General features: G+C 36.1%; 1 pseudogene; it reads left to right on the top strand.

Moving 5' to 3' along the window:
- The first annotated feature begins 1,880 nt into the window (after positions 1–1,880).
- LOC149255490 (pre-mRNA-processing-splicing factor 8A-like) overlaps positions 1,881–22,146 on the top strand; it is a 76,152-nt pseudogene continuing 55,886 nt past the window's right edge.

The following is a 22,146-nucleotide window of genomic DNA, read 5'->3' as shown; positions in this document are numbered from 1 at the left end:
CAAGGATCCAATGTGGCTTAAAAAAAAACTCTAAACAAACAGGAAGATAATCATGCTCCACACCCAACAAGAGTATTTATTCTATCAAAATCATCTAAGGCTTGCATTTGGCCTTATCCATTTGCTTTTGATGAACTACCTAAGCTCAGTTAAGCATGATATATTATTATAATATAGTCAAGTGGATGCATAAGCATGCAAACATCCATTGGTAGCAATTCCATTTTATGTCACACCAATAACACAAATTATGACTTATCATTGTGCATTATCATGGAACCAAATTCTTATTGAATTAACATAACATCACACCTCGAGAAGGCTAAGTCAACTATATTAGCTTGGGTAAGCTGCTAGGATATGAACCTAGGTCATCATCATACCAAATGCACCAAGTTACCACAAGGCTACAGTTTGATGAATGAAAACTAGCATGTATGTCTTCATTGTAGGATATTTTTTATTTTTTTCTGATGATTTTAACTAAATTTTAAATTTTCATTTTGTAATGTATTAATCATAATTGTTCATGAATAATCTGATTAGGATTAACACATTCACCTTTATTGCTACAGATAATATAAATCACAAAAAAAGGGAGATATCAGTGCTTATCGAGTATATCATAGACTAATGGATTTTTAACAAGATGTTGAATTCAATAATCATTTCCAAGGTGCTTAGTGTTAGCATTATTTCTTATCAACAAAAGCATGCAACGCCAACTCACCATCTCCCACATACTTCAAGCCATACTTAACTATGCCTTTCAGGTATCCACATGCTTAGCAGGTTTATAATTAGTCTGCTTGAGTTTAACCATGAATAAGGTTGTAGTATTCACTACAAAACATATGTTAGGCCTAGTATTCATGAGATACATCAGGGAACCAATCAACTACATATACAAAAAAGAATCTACCAAATGTGAAGCTAAATTAACATAGAACTTCAGATTTGGAACCACACCAGTAACCAAGGGTTTTCAATCCAACATCTGAAATCTCTTCAAAATCTCTTCTATGTATTTTCCATGTCCAAGGAAGACCTCACTTATACCCTCTAGAAGTAGAAAGTAATGCATACAGACTATGTTCTTCATATCAAATTAAATAGCTAGCTTGTTCTTTCATCATGCATGGGCTTCTCAAAATTTCCTGTAAGGATCATATCATCTGCATATAGGACCAAGACAAGAAAAATAGTTTTATCATATAAATCATAAAGATTATGATCTACAACAGTCTCAGTGAAACCCTAACTTAGTAAGTACTCATCAACCCATGAGTATTATGCACGTGTTGCTTGCTTCAACCCATAAAGGACATTTTCAACCTCTCAATTGATTAAGGTACACTTCATCTTCAATTAGGTCCTTTAGAAAAGAATTATTTAGAAGGCACTTGCCCTGTCAAAAAAGTGGTTGTGATATCTTATATTTAAGAGAAAAGATAGCCTACAACAAATATTGTTATGATGTTGGTGTGATGTTGTCACAAAGGGTGTTGGGAATCCAAAGGAGAGTATTTTTGTTTCATATTTGTATGCATGTTATAGGATGAAAATATCATGCTCTAATTTGATCTAGAATCTGCAGCAAGGGTAATATTACACCTGTTCACAGTGCTTTATTTCTAGGCTCAGTTTCATCAAAACTTGTTGGAAATGAGAATTGGACACTTTTAGGTCTTGTCTCCTAGTCTTAACTATTGTTGACTAATTATTAATCTTTCATTTCTTTCAACTAATCATTTGTCATTAACAGGTATAGAACAAACCTTTCTTTTTTCAAAATTTTCATATATCCTTCTTCAAAGCTAACTCATTAGTATGTGTCATCATCATGCATGAGAGGCTTATGAGCAGAAATATCATCATCAATGAGCATAAATGGGCCTATTTATAGAAGGTGGAAGTTATCACTTCCCATCATGGCAACTTTACGTCATCTCATAGGATAGCTACTTTTTTACTTGAGTGATAAAAGCTATTTCTATCTCTTTGATATTGAGTCATTTTACACAACAAAAGCATTAAACATGAGCATACTAGGTATTATGAAGTTTATGCCCAGAAAATTGTTTTTTCAATCTTTGATCATTTATTTTGTTTTCTCTTTTCATAATTTTTATTGTTTCAATCGAGTTCATACTTTTATTGACATGTCTATTTTAACAACACGAGTACCAAACTTTGAGCCCTTGTACCGAGATATGGAGAAGGGTGATGAAGACTAGAATTAATTCAATGATATTAATAAGCATATTATCCACTCTCCACTTTGGGAAAAGTATAGAACTGATTTTATTCATCTCAACAACAACAAACCTACGAAAGTTAAGCTTTGTGTATATCACAGTCCCATGGTGATGTACATAAAAACTAAAGATCTAGATTTACCAGCATTTTTTTCTGATCCTCTGATTCATCCAATTTCTTTTCATAAGACTAATCATCATGAGAGGAACACTTACAAGAAGGATGATGATGATTATTTTTTTGTTCTAGAAGGTGTGGAACCTTTGTTGCACGATACACCACTTTTCACAGATACAACAACTGCTAGTATTTCATTATTGTTTGCTCCATGCCCATTCAATATGTGATCAAGTTGTATGTGACAAACGAAAGATATTCCTCTTGTTTCTAATTGGTACAAGGAACACTGGTATGCATTTTTCTAATGCATGACACATATTCATGTTCTTTAGTTGTGTTTTGCATGTGCCATGGATTTGATTCCTTGAATGTTTCAAGTCATGCAGTCCTCCCACATATCCAATGAAGGTTCGTGTGAGTTATCAGAAGCTCCTAAAATGTTATGTGTTGAATGAAATTCATCACAAGACTCCAAAGGATGAAAACAAGAAACACTTGTTTCATTCCCTACAAGCTACCAATTTTTTCGAGACAACTAAGCTAGATTAGGCAGAGGTTGGACTTCAAGTTTATAGACAAGGTCACTATATGCTAAATCTTCTTATTCACTGAAAGAAATTGAATTATTTTCATCTTAATTACAATTTCAATCTGAATCTTGTGAAGACACTCACAAAGAAGAAGCGTAAGAATTCATGTTTTGGAAATGATTTTCATTTATGTCGTGAAATTTTGTGACTAAAAAAACTAGTGATTGATGCAAATATCCAATTTCGACTAGGAAATGTAGATGCTTTCCAGTTGGCAGATGGGTTACAATATACATTTTCACATGTAGGGAAGTTGACTGGTGTGTATCGTTACAAGTATCAGCTTATGTGACAAATAAGAATGTGTAAATATCTAAAGCATTTGATTTATTATCGCTTTAACATTGGGCATGTTGGGAAAGGACATAAATGTGGATTTTGGACTCCAATGTGGAGATTATGGTTGTTTTTCCTACGTGGTACAGTACCATTGCTAGAAATATGGCTTGGAAACTTGCTTGCATGACAATTTGAAGGTCATCACTCAAAGGGAGTGGAAAAAATTGTGACGAAATGAAGGGTTGAAAGTCATTTTTATTTGGAGCTTAGAAAAGTTATCATCCATGATGTTCTTGATGCAATTCCAGGCGATTTTCATTTTTTCCTTTTGTGATAACTGGCAGGAAAGGGATGTTTCTGTTGTTTTGACTGTATCAATTAGATTGAAATCACTTCGATGTTGATAGTAAATAGGCTTGATTTAATATATTATATATATGTGTAGCCCTTGATGGGAATATTATTTCTCCTCTTCATAGCTCATTTTGTAATGATTAATTTGGTTGTTTTCTTTGAAGTTTCTACATCCTTATTTTTCCCTCTGTTTTGTTCTCGTTTTATGCAATTTCTAAGTCTCTTAGTGATTGTCTTATCTAATTGCTGACAACCTGACATACTCGGTCATATTGTGATAGAGGGAATCAAGCAGAACAAAGCTTGCACAATTTTGAAACATTTGAGTGAATATTAGCGTTGTTGGAAGGAAAACATCCCCTAGAAGGTACATGTTGTAATAGATCTTTCAATTAAGCATAAAAATTTTGATTTTTTCTTTATTTATGTTCTTTGTTATATCTCACGTTTATAAATAAGATAATTAATTTGGTACTCCAAGTGCATGTCCAACCAGTGCCAATTGAGAATATGATTCTTCATTAAGTAAAATCAAAAGTAGACTGGTGGACTAATGTTTCTCATTATAATCATGAATGTATAAGGCATGGTGCAACTATGGACAAGATAATTTGTCAGAAAAATCTAGGAAGGTTCACACATCTTTGGCTGAAAGCAGAGAAGGCGTGCTTTTATTTCCCCTACACTATATTGAATGGGTAGTTTACAATTTTCAAGATCAAAGAGGTTTATAAATTACTAATCAATTATGTTGGTTTCTTAACAAGAAAGGAAACATAATTACTTGAAATATGGCCCCTATGTAACACCTTAGGAAGCTATGGCCATCTATACCACTACAGTGCATTGGCTCGAATCGAGAAAATTTTCTCCAATTCCTTTTCCACCATTGTCATATAAACATGAAACCAAACTCCTGATACTAGCACTCGAATGGTAGAAAGAATCTTATAGTGTTGTTATTCGATTAAATCAACAACAGAGGGAACAGTTGGGTTTTATCGAGCAGGCATATGACAATCCACTAAAGGATTATCACGTATCAAAGGTCATCTACTTACTCAACATGCCTTCAAAGAAGTAAGTTGTATAATTAATCACTTCTAGGTGCTAAATCAATGGCATTGAGATGTTTTTTTCCTGGGTTCCTAATAATTGGCTATGTTTCACATTGTAGGTGGGCATTGAGTTTATGAACTTGTATAGGCTTTGAGATCCTTGTGTATGTAATCGAACCTCTTGAGAAAATTACAGATGCATACCTTGATCAATATATTTGGTATGAAGGTAACAAATGCCATATCTTTCCAAACTGGATCAAACCTGTAAATTTAGAGCCACCTCCACTTTTGGTATATAAGTGGTGTCAAGGAATCAATAATTTACCAAATATATGAATACCAGTGAAGGTCAATGTGTTGTGATGCTTCAGAAAAAAATTTGAAAAGTTCTTTGAAAAAATAAATCTGACAATGTTAAATAGGTAATTTTTTTGTTTTATGTTGTTAGTTTGTGAGTACTAAAAATCTTTATTTTGATTCAGTTATTTTTCTAGAATCTAAATTAATAATTATTGTAGGCTTCTGCGTTTGGTGCTCAACCACAAAATTGTTGATTATGTCACTACAAAAAACAACATTGTTCTATCATACAAATATATGAGCCATACCAATTCATATGGGATGATTCGAGGTCTTCAGTTTTCCTCCTTTGTTGTGCAATATTATGGTCTAGTCTTAGATCTCTTGGTCCTTGGTTTGACTCAAGAAAGTGAAATAGTTGGTCCTTCGCAGATGCCAAATGAATTTATTACTTAATGGGATATAAAAGTGGAGACGAGGCATCATATAAGATTTTATTATCGTTATATTAACAAGGTGCACATTCCTTTTAGATTCACTCAATGTGAAGAGGCAAGGGATATTAGCCAGTGCTACCTTACTGAAAATACAGATCCGAACAATGAAAACATGGTTGGTTACAAAAAAGAAGGTGTTGGCCTAGAGATGCTCGCATGAGGTTGATGAAACGTGATGTTAAAGTGGTGTTTTTTTCCTTTAGTTTTTTTTTTTTTATTTCTTACAATAAAATCTTGAGGAACCTGAGATTACTCAAATATAAAATCAACAGTGTATGGTCTCTTGAATATTTTGCAGATAATCTTGGCAAGAGTGTTTTCTAGAATATAAAGAGTAGATTCCTTCATAGTATCACAACATTAGAATGGGAGAACATTTTTGTCTCTGTTTATAGCAAAGATAACCCAAATTTTCTTTTCAACATGTAAGTCCTCCTTGTCGAGCTAACTTATTTGTTTCCATGTATTGATAAGTTATATGTTTTATGCAAAAGGCTAAAAGATAAAATTTTCTATGGCTTTTTTATGTGTAGGTGTGGATTTGAAGTTTGAATATTACCAAAGATAAGAATGTCTCAAGAAACATTTAGCAATACGAAGGATGGAGTCTGGAATTTGCAAAATGAGCAAACTAAAGAGCGCATTGTTGTTGCTTTCTTGTGAGTTGATGATGAACACATGAAGGTTTTTGAGAATCATGTTAGGCATAAGTGATTCTGGTTATTGCATACTGAATTGTACTAGTTTTTCATGCCTCTACTTGCATGATTCTCTAAGCTATTTTAGATTGTATATTTGAATACATTTTCTTATTTTAGATGTTTATTACGTACTAGTTTATCTTCTTTGATTGGTGTGGGACTCATAGCCTATTTCCATAAAGCAATAGTGCATACATAGGAGATTCTTAATCTCCTTGTCAAATGTGAAATTAAAATTCAAACACGTATAAAGATTGGTTTGAACTCCAAGATACCAAGCAGGTATCTTATGTCTTTGTATAGGAAAAATGCATTAATATGCATAAATAAAATACTCAGTAAACTTAAATTTCCTGGTTAGATTTGAATATTATTCTGAAAATTTATGTTTTGTAAATTAGGTTTCCTCTTGTTATCTTCTATACATCCAAGGAAATTGGAGGGATTGGAATGCTATATATGGGCCATATTTTAATCCCAAAAAGTGACCTACATTATATTCTATAGATGGATGATGGTGTTACATACTTTCGTAGTGGTATGAGCCATGAGGAAGATCAACTTATTCCAAATTTGTATCAATACATACAAGTGTAGGCAATTTGTCTCTAGTTGAAGTTGTTTAAAAGTGCAAGTTCAAAGTTGTGTGTTGAGATAGAAATATGGTCTATGGAATCCCTAGGAGAGTGAATCCATAAAATCTCAACATGTTTGGGTTGAATATGATTTAAAGAGGCAGGAAGCACAGGCTCAAAATAAACGATTAACTCTTGAGGATCTTGAGGTATGATTTCTACTGGATTCTCTTTATAATTATTGAACCTACTATGTTTACAACACTTACTTCTTTTGCTTGGATATTATAGGATTCATGGGACAGAGGTATTCCTCATTGTGGTGGTTTATTTGTTGATATGGGGTACCAAAAGACACCTTTTTAGCAGTTGGTTGTTCCCTACAAAGAAAACACAAATAGTTGATTGTTGTTAGTGGACAAGCATGAGTAAACAATGCTTTGTAAATGGTTAAGACAATGCATACATAGACAAAAACTAAAAACTAAGAAACAAATAAATAAATAATACTTGATGAAGCAAACAAGTCAATAAAGTAATGGGAAATAGCTCCCTTTATTTACTATTGAAAGTAGAAGATGAATACAATAGATGAATGTTAAACACTTGGAGAGAATTATTTGAGCAATGGTGCTCAAAATCCTCAAAAAGGAGGTTCCTTTCCTCACTCTCTTTGCATTCTTCTCCTCTCTCTCAAAGAAGTAGCAGGGTTCTCTCAATGGTGAAATCCTATTCACACTATAATGTTGGACTGTTGAGAAACATTTGGCTAGCATAACAATGCTCTACTTCTTATTCAACAATAGAATGCATGATTGCTTGGGAGAAATTTTGTCAACATAACATTGCCTTGATTTTGGTCTTCCAATCTCCTATTTATATAGAATTTTGAATCCATCTTCCCTCTCTTGGTCCATTAATGAGAAAATGACTTATGAGTAGGACAAGAGGATCCCTTGGGGGCTTCATATCTCTGGGAAGGCTTGAAATCGACTATCCTTGACTGGAACATGTCAGGGAATCCCATATTTTGAGTGTTTGAAGAGGTTCCAAATTGTTGATTTAGACTTTTGCTTGACCACACGACTATCGAAGTAAAAGTCGTGCGGTTGCTAATTTCTACCTTTGCGTAGGCCGCACAGATGAATTTTGTACTATATACATTTGGAGAATTTTTTATTTTTTTATTTCATGATGTCTTCAACTGAAAAATATTCACCTATACATTCTGTTGGACAACTTTGGGCGTCAACTAGATTATACAAATGTGTGTACGATTTTTCTATGTTAACACTCACATTAATACTCTATTTCAAAATATAGACACACATTGGCTTATGACAAATGTTGGAGGGTACGAACAGACTTCAAACAATCTCAGGTGTTGAAACAAAATCCATTTTGGTGGACTCATCAGTGACATGATGGGAAGTTGTGGAATTTGAATGATTATTAAACAGATGTTATTCAGGCTCTTAGTGGATTGGAAGGCATTTTTGACCCAATAGAGAATTGGACTATTGATACTCTGAAAGCCAACATCTTGCATGAGACACAGACATACAGACTAATGGTCAAGTCTTCAGAGTTGGTGAAATCACCTCCAATGCCTTGGCAACACAACGATAATTTTTTGAAGTGATGAAACCATATTTCATGTGTAAATTGTAGTCTAACCAATATTAAGTTGGAAACTCATATTGTAATATTTGACATTTCATATAATATCAGTTATGGTTGAAATTATTTGTAGTTCTACTTGATATTTTTTAGTATTGTAATAAGCATATGTAACTTTGTGTTTTCATATTAGATGAACATGCATATTGTATGACATTTTTTTAATTTAGTCACAAAACCATACTAATTAATTTATGTTGATTAATAATAAACACATAGAATCAATCTAAAACTACTAAATTAGTAGTTTATATTGATTAATGATGAACACAAATAAAATAAATATACAACAACTAAATTAGTCATTTATAATGTTTATTAATGAAAGTAAATGAAATGAATATAAACTACTAAATTAGTTGTTTATATAATGAGTATGAAACTACCAAATAAATTATTGTAAATGATAAATTTGTGATTACAAATGACGACTAAATTTTGCATATATATGACTCGTAGTAGGTAATTTATAGTATCTTATAGCATGACAGAAATTTAGTCATATTTCTTTGGTCATTAATTGGTTTCAAACAATGGCTAAAATTTGTATATATATCACTATTAGTAGCTAATTTACAGTACTGTATAACGCGACCAACATTTTGGTCATATTTCTTTGCTCATTAATTGGTTTTCTCGGGCGATCATATAGTAGTGTATTTTGTTTTGTATTTGGTCATTAATTGTGACAATAAATTACTAAAATTATGACCAAATTTATGACTAAATATACTACTAGACTATAAAATTGAGACAACCAATTAATAACTAAGCTAAAAACGACTAAAAGTTGGTCACGTTATAAGATACTGTAAATTAGCCATTATTGGTCACCGACTGAAAAATGGTCATTTATATGCAAATTTTAGTAATTTTTTTAGTAACTAATTATCCATTGTGTACTAGTGGATCCACAAATACCTCCTCCATAATATCCATTCTTTCCTCTTCGTCAACCATTCTAGGGAAGTGTTGGGTAGTTCGCATTACTTCAACAATTGATGTTTCTGGAGGTGCTCTAAAGAGATATCCAAAGTCTCGCTTATCCAGATTGGCCATCCCATCAAAGGATGATATCTCATTGCCCTCATCATCAAGTAAACTCCAAATGGTGTTTACCATTTTCCAGCCTTTAGTAAAGGCCAGAAAAAATTTGGTACTTTTATATCTTATTTTTAACAAAATGGCCCTTATTTTTGGGAACTATTCCTCCTCTTGGTCTATAAGAAAATTGATCTTCATTTTTTCAATATTTTTGCAAATTATCTCACTGAATTCTTAGGTGAACCCTTTCCCTTATGAATTTGAAATTATTTGGGTTTGCCTTGCTATCTCCTCCAGATCCTGGACTTCCAACATTTTCTTCCTTTTCACCCATTCCTTTTCCTTTTGTTTGATTAACTTTAGGTTTGGTTCAAATTGGGAAAATATTGATATACTCGAGTGGGGGTTATAAGAAATCCATCTAGACTTTACAAGGTTTATGAATCTGTCATCCTTTAATCATGCAGAGTTCATCTTGAAAAGGTTGATCAGCTTCTTTGGGGGGGGCTTTTATATCCATAAAAATAGGGGAGTAGTCTGATATACCACCCATTCCAGTTTATTGCTTGATCATGGGGATGGATTCCACCGGACCTTCAGAAAGGAGGAATCTATCAGTTCTCTTTGCAATTCAATCTTCCCTTGATTGATGATTCCTCTAAGTAGGAATTAATTTTACTAGCTCCACATCCACCAGCATACTATGAGCCAGCCTAATCCTAAAGAAATACGGTAGGGGATCTGGCCTAGACCAAGGGCCCCACGATTCTAAGGGTCTAAGACATAATTTCATATCGCCACCAATTATAATAGGATTGGATCTGAGGAGAGATTTGTTGAGAATATTTTCCAAAAAATATTTGTGACTTTGGAATGGCCCATAGATGTTTATCATAGTAATATCTAGGCATAGATCTAGGGAGGAGGCCTCAACTCCCACAATGGACTCCATACTTCAGATAATTGTAACATGAATTTGTTTGGGTCTCCAACCCATGACTAGCCCCCCATAATGACTAAGAGCATATAAGGCCCAGAAATTCCAACCCACCAAGAAGGATTCAAGGTGATTTTATATATGAATATTGTTGTCAAGGGTCTCATGAAGACAAATAATATCTCATTCACTAAGTTCAACGAGCCTCCTCCATGCTAAAACTTAACAATTGAAGGAAAAAAAATTCATTTAGTGATCCCCATAGGGTTTTGGATTTCTCTAACGGCCCCTCTAATAGACAATCATTTACTGACAGCAAGGTCTTCATGGGATTTCTATAGGCTTTAGAAATAAAATATTTTCTATCACGACTCCTGTCTTCAGTGAGAGAAAGGGAAATTTGACCCAATCCTCAAGAAATACCTTCCTTCCGAGGAACCACCAACCAGGAGAAAAGATTATATAGGATAGATTTAGCTTTATGACTATTAGGGTAGAAAAGAATGGAAGAGGATGACAGTGAGGATAAAATGCCTTGTGAATTAGGACGGGGATAAATAGTCGAAAAAGGAAGGGAAGAAGGATTCCAAGATAGACAATAAGAAGGGACTATATCATAACCCTCAGATACCAAAGAGACTAGAGATTGAATAAAAGGAGGATAAGTATAAACATCATTTAAAATCGAATGAGAAAAATAAGGTAGGGGATCCAATGAGGTACCTTCACAGATTGAATCCTTTTTAACCAGAGATGGAATCCATCCTTGAGATCACTTCCACCCAGAGAGTGACATGATCAACCTCTGCATGATATTGAGGTTCTAAGCTAGAATATGTAACCGTCAACATCTAAGAGTGAACCCATTGATCATTGCCACAGTCCGGAGCCCAAACAGTAGTTCTATTCCCCTTTTTATGAAGGGGAAGCATATAATATTTTACAATGTGTCCATGTTTATGGAACTGCTTACAACAGTAAGGTACCCCTTCATAGTCCAATTCCAATGAATCAATCTCAAGTCTTATATTGATCATCGCAGCTAGCTCATCCGGAAGATCAACACTGATAAGGATCCACACCATAAACATATCCTCGAAAACAAGATATGAGGGGTCATGCTCCAACTAAGTCCCTGATAAGTTGTCAATGTCACGAAATATAATTTCATGCCAAAGGTGCATAGGGAAGCCCAACATCCTAACCTAGAGAGGCATAATGTCCATTCGTTCGCGCTTGGTGTCGAAAAGGGGTAGCTATGGTTTGAATACTACATGCAGATAATCGATCTTCCGAACCCTACTCATGACCAATTTTGCATCCTCTTCTACCTGGAAAATAAGATGAAACCATCCTTTGGCTAAAACTTTTACTGTCAGAGAATTTTTTATCATTGGATGCATCTCATTTTTAGCCCAAGAGGTGAGAAAAGGCATGTCGAATTTCCTCCCTCAAATCTGACCAGCCAATGATTTTCAACTTAAAACCTTCACCTATTGTATGGCCACGTCCTCTCCTATGGCTAGTGACATCTCCACATTTTTTCCTTTTTCCTTGTGCCTCGCTCTTATTCCTTCAGTTTTGATCAGCGCCAAGCACAGTTAGAGGTTCCTTATCGAGTATCCTTTCTTCAGATCCCCCATAAATTGACCTCCCTTCATCAATTGATCCAACTAGGTCTCTTAATAAACTTCTAAATGAAGGAAAGGGCGAGGAAATGTGGGGGAGGAAGGAATATGGGGAAACCCCAAGAAATAGGAGGCCCTCGCTGAAGTTGAACCCCTAAAATTGTGTCCCAAAACTTAAATCTTAGGGTTCATAAGGTTGAATTTGAATCAAAGAATGATCAGAGACCCTAGAGCTCCATGGAGTCATGAGGAGCCCTTGAACACTTTCAGCATCAAAAATTCCTACTTCACCGAGGGTATCCCCATCCGTCAAGGAGATTGCATATGGAAAGGGTTTTATCTCACTAGGTGTATGAATATCTGAGTTCAAGGTTTATTGAACCTTGGAAAGAGCAGGCCAAGCCTCCCTAAACCATATTTTTCCCTCCCCCCAGGTAGCTCGTGACTGTGAAAAAACAACTAAGACCATATAGCCCAATAATTAGTTTCATCTTGCTCATAATCAAGAGGTTCTTTGTCCCCCATGGTAGGGGGACAAGTCATTGCCAAGTTAGAATCGAGACCCGTCTAATGAGGCTACCTGTGATACGTTTGCAAGCCCACTACAATGGTTTTCAATTGAAAACCCTAAGGCACGTCAAAGGTATATAAATAAAAGTAGATAATAAACTATATTGAAGGTTGACAAGAAACGTGTGGTTATGGCTCACTAATTTTGGACACCTATTCCACTAAGGGTTCATGTGGTGGAATGTGAACAGTCATTGGAGTCCAAGAGACCTTGGAATATGAAACCAATGGCCATAAGGATGTATTATAATATATATAGATATATATATATATATATATTGTGAATAATAAAGTATTCAATGTTCTATCTTAATTTTCCTATTCATTTGTTTGTGTTGTTTAACATAGTATCAGAGCAAGTGAATTCTAGCACTACTCCATTTTGATCCACTATTTTTTTGGCCTTGCCTTACCACTAGTTTTGTGGTCTTTGTTACCTTGTTGTGCCAATAATTTAGAAATTACAGCACATAAATTTAGTTATATCTTAGGCACTCAAAACTTGCCAGCATTAACCATCCACACCCAATTAAAAGTTGTCATATTGTCATTCTCTGATGATTTCTTATATCCTTGCCATGTACAGTTTTAAAATACATTTCATGTCATCTCTCAATGCTTAGTCCAGCACATATTACCTTTCCAGGACCCTTCTTTCTGCATGTGTTGTCGGTTTGTCCACACAGAGACCCATTACCTTTCTCAGCATTGAATTGAAGGTTGCATGGTATGTGATGCAAGTGTTATGTGACATGAATGGAGAGGTCGGTCCAATGTAAATACAACAATTGATTATGTATGACATGGTATATTTCTCCTTGCTCCTCTGTTATGCGTTGCATACAATTTTGAAGGTCTTGAATGGGTTTGAAATCTATGAATAATACAAATTGGGCATTGGTTTAATTGGCATACATGATGTGTTGAATAGTATACACATTCTTCGTTAACTATACCATGCTACGATGAGCCATGAATATCGTGAAATGATGGATATGCTTGCAAGTGTTTAGCAGTGCATGTGCATCTTTGTGCATTGAGTCAGTGACATTCTATGCATTATGAAGTTGTAGACATTGGTATGTCATATTTATTACTTTTGAGCACTGGTGTACTAGTGTTGTGGGTTGAATATGCCTCTATTTTGTATTGGAAGAGCTAGAGTCAACCATTACGTCATCAAATAAAAATGCCAACAAATCAAGAAAAAAAGGATCCCACACCATCATGGCTATTAGAACTAAGATCCTCTGTTGCCACTATTCTAGATGATCGTGACGCTTTGAGTTCTAGGAGTTCGTGCCAAAGTCAAATAAAGGTTAATTTCTTGCGTATGGTAGGGCATTGGAATAAATCAAAAAGCTAATTTATTTTCTTTAAAGGTCTTTTGACCCCGATCAAAACCTTGCATGCTGGGATCACTAAAACAAATCCCTATGATTAGCTCCCTTTTTTGCTTCCAAGGGTTGTTTGAGTGTATTTTTCTGCAATGTTTTGAAAAAATCGGTGATATTTATCGGGATGGAACCATTTTTGGCATTTTTTGTGTCAGCCAAAACATTTACGCACTAATACCACTAGAAATAACGTCAGATTTAGTGCCAGATTTAGCGTCAGATTTAGCTCCATTTTTAGCATCAGAAATACCGTCGAATTTAGTGCCAAATTTAGTGTCGGGTTTAACTCCCTTTTTAGCACCAGAAATAGCATCGAATGTGCCTAAACATTTAATTAATTAAGTTTTAGTGGGTTAAGTGGATAGGGGTTTTGAGGATTTAGGATTTAGGGATTTGGAATATTGAGATTAAGGGTTAAGGATTAGGGGTTAGGGTTTAAGGGATTAAGGGTCAAGAGCTAAGGGATTTGGTGCTTACAAGTTAGGTAGTTTAATGGTTAATGGCTTAGGGTTTATGGGTTAAGGGATTAATGTTTAAGTGCTTAGGGCGTACGGGTTTATGGATTAAGGGATTAGGTATTAGGGACTAGGGCTTAAATTTGTTAGGGTCAATGGCTTTGGGGTTAGGGGATTTAGGGATTTTGCATTAAGAGATTAGTGATTGACTTAGGTTGAGGGATTAAGGGTACTTTAGGGATTAGGGCTTAAGGATTTAAAGGTCATTGTAAGCTTAGGAGTTAAAGGATTTAGGGCTTTATAGGAACTCTCCTAAAATGCCATGGAACATATTCCAACACTCCCATCACTAATGTCATCCATCGATGCAGCATGATGAGTAGTGAATGGGGCTAATGTTGAAATTTTTTCAAACTATTCTTGTATGTGTCTAAATTTGACATGGTTAGACAAGACAAGTGCCTTGATTATATGAGAGCGTTTCGAGACTCAAGGATCCTTCCCGCATAATGTTTGAGATCATCAATGTTTGCATTAGTGTTCATCATGCAGTCTCATTGTCATCATTCGTCATTCCCATCTATGGAATCTTTGTCAAAACTCTTGAAATTTCATGGAACGACTTCTAACATGCCCATCACCATTGCCATCCTTCGATGTCGAACGGTCAGCAGTGAATGGGGCTAATGTTGAAATTTCTTCAAATTGTTCTTGTATGGATCGAAATTTGACATGGTTAGAGTAGACACATGCCTTAACGGTATGTGAGGGTTTCAAGACTCAAGGATGTGTGATGTCCTCGCATAATCTTAGAGATTTTCCAAGTTTTCATCAACATTCATAATGGAGTCTCAATGTCATGATTCCCCATTTCCATCTATGGAATCATTGTCGAAACTTTGTTGAAATGTCATGGAATGTCTTCTAACACTCCCATGACCAATTTCATCCACCGACGCTACATGGTCAGCAGTGAATGAAGCCAACCTTGAAATTTCTTCAAACTATTATTGTATATATGCGTCAAAATTTGACATTATTATACTAGGCACATGCCTTGATGGTATGTGAGGGTTTCAAGTCTCAAGGATTCCTAACATCCCCACATAATCTTTGAGATCGTCAACATTTGCATCAACATTCATCATGCAATCTACATGTCATCATTCCTCATTCCCATATATGGAATCTTTGTCGAAACTCTCTTGAAATGTCATGGAACGTCTTCCAACACGCCCATCACCAATGTCATCAACTGATGTCGCTCAGTGAGCAGTGAATGGGGCCAATGTTGAAATTTCTTCAACTCTTCTTGTATGCATCGAAATTTGACATGGTTAGACTAAACACATTCCTTGACAGTATGCGAGGGTTTCAAGACTCAAGAATTCCTGACATCCCGGCATAATCTTTGAGATTGTTAATGTTTGCATCAACATTCCTCATGTAGTCTCATTATCATCATTCATCACTCCCATTTCTCGAATCTTTGTCGAAACTCTCTTGAAATGGCATGGAAAGTCTTCTAATATGCCCATCACTAATGTCATCCACTGACGTCGTTCAGTGAGCAGCGAATGGGGCCAACATTGAAATTTCTTCAAATTGTTCTTGTATGTGTCTAAATTTGGCATGGTTATACTAAGTGCATGCATTGAAAGTATGAGAGGGTTTTAATACTTAAGGATGCTTGAGATCCCAGAATAATCTTTGAGATCATCAACGGTTGCATCAACATTCATCTTGCAGTCTCATTGTCATCATTCCCCATTCCCATCTATGGAATCTTTGTCAAAACTCTCTTGAAATGTCATAGAAAATATTCCAACATGCCCATCCCCAATGTTATCCACCGATGCAACTCAGTGAGCAGTGAATGGGGCCAATGTTGAAATTTCTTCAAATTGTTTGTGTATGCATTGGAATTTGATATGGTTAGATTAGGCGAATGCATTGATGGTATGAGAGGGTTTTAAGACTCAGGGACATCATTCTTGTCATCATCGCCATCATCATGGTTTTCATTTCCATTGTGTTTAGTATCCAGTTTAGCTTTTTAGGTTCTAGTTTGGCTTCCTATTAGGGATTAAGGGAAATAAGAGTTAATTAGGTATGTTATATATGGATAAGATATTATAATGATTAAGGGTTAAAGGTTAGATATTTTAGAAGTGTGGGAATAAAATGGTTATGGGTTAAGGTTTTTAGAAGTTAAGGTATTTTGTAATTAGAGTCATTGGGAATTTGGGTTTAAGGGTTATAGGGGTCATAGGTTATACTAGTTGGAAGATAGGTGTTATAGACATATTTGGGCACTTCAACCCCAATCTTATATGTCGATAAAGTGTTGTTTCATACCCTAAAAGATCATGGTCATCTGATTACATCATTCCCCAAAAGTTCCACCTAAAAAACCATCCAAATTGGCCTAAACTGGACCATACGGACTGCTCAACTGTCAAGGTGCGATGCATACTGACTTCTACACTAGCCAGGTGCGATGCATACTGATGAGGCCTTCTGTAGGGTGCGATGAGCGAGGATGGACAAATGTCCGAGATAGTTTTCTAAGTGGATGCTCATGGAATCTTCTAGAAACTTCTCCTATGACACTTGCCTCTCTAAATTCGCCCAGGGATGAGTAAGAGATCCAAGAAATCTCCAAGTGGAACCAAATGAAAGAAATGGAATGACACTAATTAAAAACCTAGATATGACTCACACCATTGCACACATCTATAAATGGATCCCTCATCTGGGAGATCTAGAGGCTGGAATTTTGTGAATTGCAAGTGTTGATAGTTTGTATTTGAGAAAGAGAATTGTATTGTTGGTGTGATCTTGCTATTTCATGAGGTGAAGAGGGCTTCATGTTGGGAGGATGATGCTGGATCAAACAATTGGGTTGTAATTCTCCCTTCTATATAATAAAGTTCTTCGAGTTTTCTCCCATATAACTGTGCAATTGTGAATGTTATTATTTGTGAATGCCATTGTATGTTCATTATATTTCTGATTCTGTAATGATTATGATATAATAGATCAAGATGCTTTGACGGTTCTTTGTTACTGTGTTTCTACAGGTACTCTCCAAGCGGGATAAGTACAGAGAGGAGTTGCAAGCTCTGTCAAGGGAGATAGAGATCAAGCAAGGAGTTAAGCGGAAGATCCAGGTTGGTTCCTTTGTCTTTCTCTTATCTATTATACATATAAGAAATCACGAATTGCTTTAAACTGTTGTTTCTAGGGTAGCTGCCAAACCTAGAGGGCTAGTCGATCAAAAAGACACTAGTTTTCCCCGAAAACAAAATGGCGACTCCGCTGGGGATCGAATAGATGTTTGTTTGTTGTTATTGTTTGTTTTATAAACTGTTCACACCTAATCCGAAGGCGATTGGGTAAACTGGAACGTGAATAGTCATCAAGAAGATGAACTGTTCCGTCCACTTTGTGTATATAAACAATTGTTCTCTTATGAAATAATATCTCAGTTTTCCTTTGTTCAATGTGGAGTTACCCTGGCCTGACATGGTATCAGAGCACAGGTCCCAGAAATAGTCGTAACTCCTGCTGTCCTGAGAGCTGCTCAGTCCTAAGCGCTGCCTCTGTCATGCGTTTCATTCTCTGCCCTGAAATACCTGAGCGCTGCCTCTGTCATGCGTTTCATTCTCTGCCCTGAAATACCTGAGTGCTGCCTTTGTCATGCGTTTCATTCTCTGCCCTGAAATACCTGAGCGTTTCTACCTCTGTCATGCGTGTCAGTAGGTCTCTGCGCATCCGTTTTACCGCCTCTCGATTACCGCTCAATTCTCGACAGCCTGAGAAGTATACCTGGCTCTGCACAGTATCATTTGAAGTTAATCTCTGGCTGTGCTCAATGTCATTCGAAGTTAATCGCTGGCTCTACTCAGTGTCATTCGAAGTTACTCTCTGTCGCTGGCGTTGTGAAAGAGCATAGAAGGTACCTTATGTTGTAGCTCGGTGCTTCGATTGTGACCCTATCATCATGAAATTATTGTGCGTTTTCTCTGATTTCTTGCCTGGTTGACAACACTCAGCACCCCATATTCCAGTTTTCTGATATCCTCACCAATACTCTTACCACCGATACATGCATGAGCTTGAACGTTTGTTGTAATTAAGACACGAGTTGTGCCAGCACGAAATTCAGCCATAATTGCATCACATTTTTTTTTTTGTGGCATATCTCCATGCATAGAGGACACAGTGAAATTGTTACTACGCATCTTCTCTGTCAACCTTTCTTTTGGTATTGCAAAATATGACAGCTTGAGTGATGCACCCGTTGAAGGTCCGGCGATTGTTTGCTATCCCGACGGTGAATGTTTGCAATTCTGCCTTGTGTTCTCTGAGGCAAGTCCACTCTCGGCCTTTCCGCTTTCAGTTCGGTGGGTTTTTCCGGGGGTTTTACCCTTTTTTGTCCAGTTCAGAGGGGGTGTTACAAGTGGTTCGGCTCTTGTGTTTCTTGATAGGGTTTTGAACTAGAAAATGCAGCTATTTGTTTTATTGTCAATGATTGATACTTGAATGGAGAATGGAAAAGATCTTTTTATGTAGAGTTCGAGAGTTTTTAATATGGTCAATGATGGATACTTGCACTTTCTAGATGCAAGAATTGTGGAATAATCTTTTTATCTGCAATGACAATCAAAGACTCGCAGAACGCAAGAGCCTCAATAGTCGCCAGCAACACTGGGTATTACGAAGACTGCTAGGACTTTAGTATTATGCAGTTGATTTTTTAACTTCGTATGGCATTTTTTGTATAGGGTGGAGATGCGTTTTTTTGTATAGTGGTTGAGTAGTTTGATATACGCAGTTTATATGATTCAAAGCATTGTTGTGTTGCCAGAATGTTTTGTAGTATTGCTTGATATATATTGAAGTAATATATCCTTTATGCGTTTTGAAGTGAATACATTCAATATTGCAGTGATATAAGAAATGCTAATGCAAACGTTAGAAGAAAATAAAGTGCATAAGGCTGTAGCATAAGAATTTTTTTTTCAACAGAAGTCTTTTATCAACAGAAGTTTTTTTTAGCAGAGATATTTTTTTTACAGAATGCATTCAATCATTTCTATGGTAGGAATAGTTGTCACTGGCAAGGAGAACTATTCAGAATGGTCTCGGATGGTAAAACACACCCTCATCTACAATGAGCTGTGGAAAGAAGTGTGTGTCGGAGAAGAAGACAAAGACCTGTGCAGCCTACATCAGATAAAGAACTTGTCATTTGGGAAAACAAGAACAGCAAAACCTATGCATTGATCGCACCATCTGTAAATGAAGAAGTAAGTCGTCATATTTCATCCTATTCCACTACCTTTGAAGCTTTACAAAAGCTGAAAGAACTCTATGATACACATTCTGCACTTGAAGTTGTTCAACTCATGATTAAACTCTTCACTCTTGAACTGAAAAATAATGATCCTCTTACTCTTGCATCTAAAATAAAGTCCATAATGCATGATATTAAATCCACTAAGGTTGAGCTGGATATCTCTCTTATTGCCTTTCTCAAAGCACTCTATCCTACCTACTCCAATTATCTTGAGTCATTACAAGCAAATGGAAATCTTAAAGATATAACCTTTGACTCTCTTGTGAAAAAGTTTGCTGAAAGAGAGAAAGACTTTGGAAAGAAAACAGTCCCTGAATCTTCTGAAGAGACTGTTTGCCTTGCTCATAAAGAAAAGCATCCTGCTCAAGATTCTACAAGAGGAAGAGGTGGACGAAGAGGAAGAGGAAGATACTTCAGAGGCAGGGGGGCAGACATTTTCAAGCAGAAAAGGCATATCTGCATTGCATTCGCTGCAAACGAAATGGATCACATGATGCTTCTACATGCAAGCTACCATGGGACAAAATTGAGCAGAGAAGAAATCAGCAGAAAGGTAAAACTGATGACACAGACAAAGGTAAAGCACCTGAATCCGCTCACTATATTGAGGCACAATGTAACATTGGAGTAAATGAAGATTTGTTTAATGCTTCACTTACTTCTTCGAAAAATGATTGGTTGCTTGATTCAGGAGCAACCTGTCATATGACTCATAGGAAAGATTTTTTTGAAGATTTCACTGACAATGTTGATGGAGCAGTATACTTTGCATATCAGTCAAAATCAAGCCATCAGGGCTTGGCCCAAAGAGGCTTAAACTGCCTGGTCTTCCAGACTTTCTTCTGGATCATGTTCTATATCTCCCACAGCTCAAGAGAAACTTGTTGTCCCTGGTCCACATCCGACAGCAAGGTCACTCCATTCACATGTTTGATGGAAAGCTTGAGGTAAGAAAGGCATCTGACCACTCACTTGTCATGAGGGGTATAGAAGAAGAAAGACTTCTTAAACTGCAAGGAACCTCTGCTCATGCACAACATTTCTCATATATTTCTCATCATGAAGAAGGTACACTTCCATCAAGTTTATTATGGCATGCTAGATTTGGACATTTAAACTATGATAGTCTCCGCTTGTTGAAGAAAAATGGTGTTGCTGGTTTGCCTACCATTCCTAGAAAACATAAGCAATGTGATGCATGCATTCTAGGAAAGCATAGCAAACAGTCTTTTCATGATTCACATTCAAGAGCACATAGGAAGCTTGAACTCATTCATTCAGATTTATGTGGTCCAATGCCTGTTCCTTCTGCAAATGGAAATAAATATATCATGACATTTATTGATGATTACACCAGAATGTGTTGGGTTTATTTATTGAAGAACAAATCTGATGCTTTTCAAACATTCAAGAATTTTCATAAATGGATTGAAAATGATGCACAATCTCATATTGGGTCTATTCGCACTGATAATGGAAAAGAATATACATCAAATGAATTTGAACACTATCTTCGCCAACATGGGATTAAACATCAAACAACTGTGCCTTATAATCCTCAACAGAATGGTGTAGCAGAAAGAATGAATAGAACAATCTTGAATATGGTACGATCCATGCTTTTCTTCAAAAATGTAAAGACAATGTTTTGGGCTGATGCTGTTCTATGTGCTGCATATATAAAGAATAGATGTCCATCTAGTGCTATAAGAAACAAGACTCCTTATGAATTGTGGTATGGACATGTTCCTTCGGTAAAACATCTCAGGATCTTTGGTTCCACCTGTTATGCTTTAATACCAAAGGTACATAGAAACAAACTTGTGCTAGAAGTCGTAAGTGTATCTTCCTGGGGTATTCAAACACATCTAAAGCATACCGCCTCTATGATGAAGTAAATAAAAAGTTTGTTCTATCTAGAGATGTCATTTTTCTTGAATCATCCAAATCTGACAGTGTTGTTGAGCGGCAACTTGATCGCTTGGATAGATTCACACAACCGAAATCATTTCAAGAGTTTGATAATCAGATTCCACATCTTGAAGGGGGGATTCCTATACTAGATCAACATGTGGAATCTTCTTCTGAAGAAAAATCTCCCCTGCATGACACTCCAACAACGGATGATGCTTTAAGTGATGTAATTGATAGAATTGGGAGACTCAATCTTGATTCAGACCCAACTCAATCAACAGAGCAGCCTGGACCATCTCAGAAAGGTCCCCCAAAGTGGCTGACAAAGACACTTGAAAGTGTTCATCCTGATGAAATTGGAAAAACAGGAACCAGAAATACAAACCGACAAGATGGAGGTGATGTAGATAACTCTAATTC

The sequence above is a fragment of the Pinus tabuliformis genome, chromosome 7, assembly GCF_031772625.1.
Source record: "Pinus tabuliformis cultivar Carrire ecotype Pingquan chromosome 7, CPIR1, whole genome shotgun sequence".
Taxonomy (NCBI): Eukaryota; Viridiplantae; Streptophyta; class Pinopsida; order Pinales; family Pinaceae; genus Pinus; species Pinus tabuliformis.
This window is presented reverse-complemented; position numbering and strand designations above follow the sequence as displayed.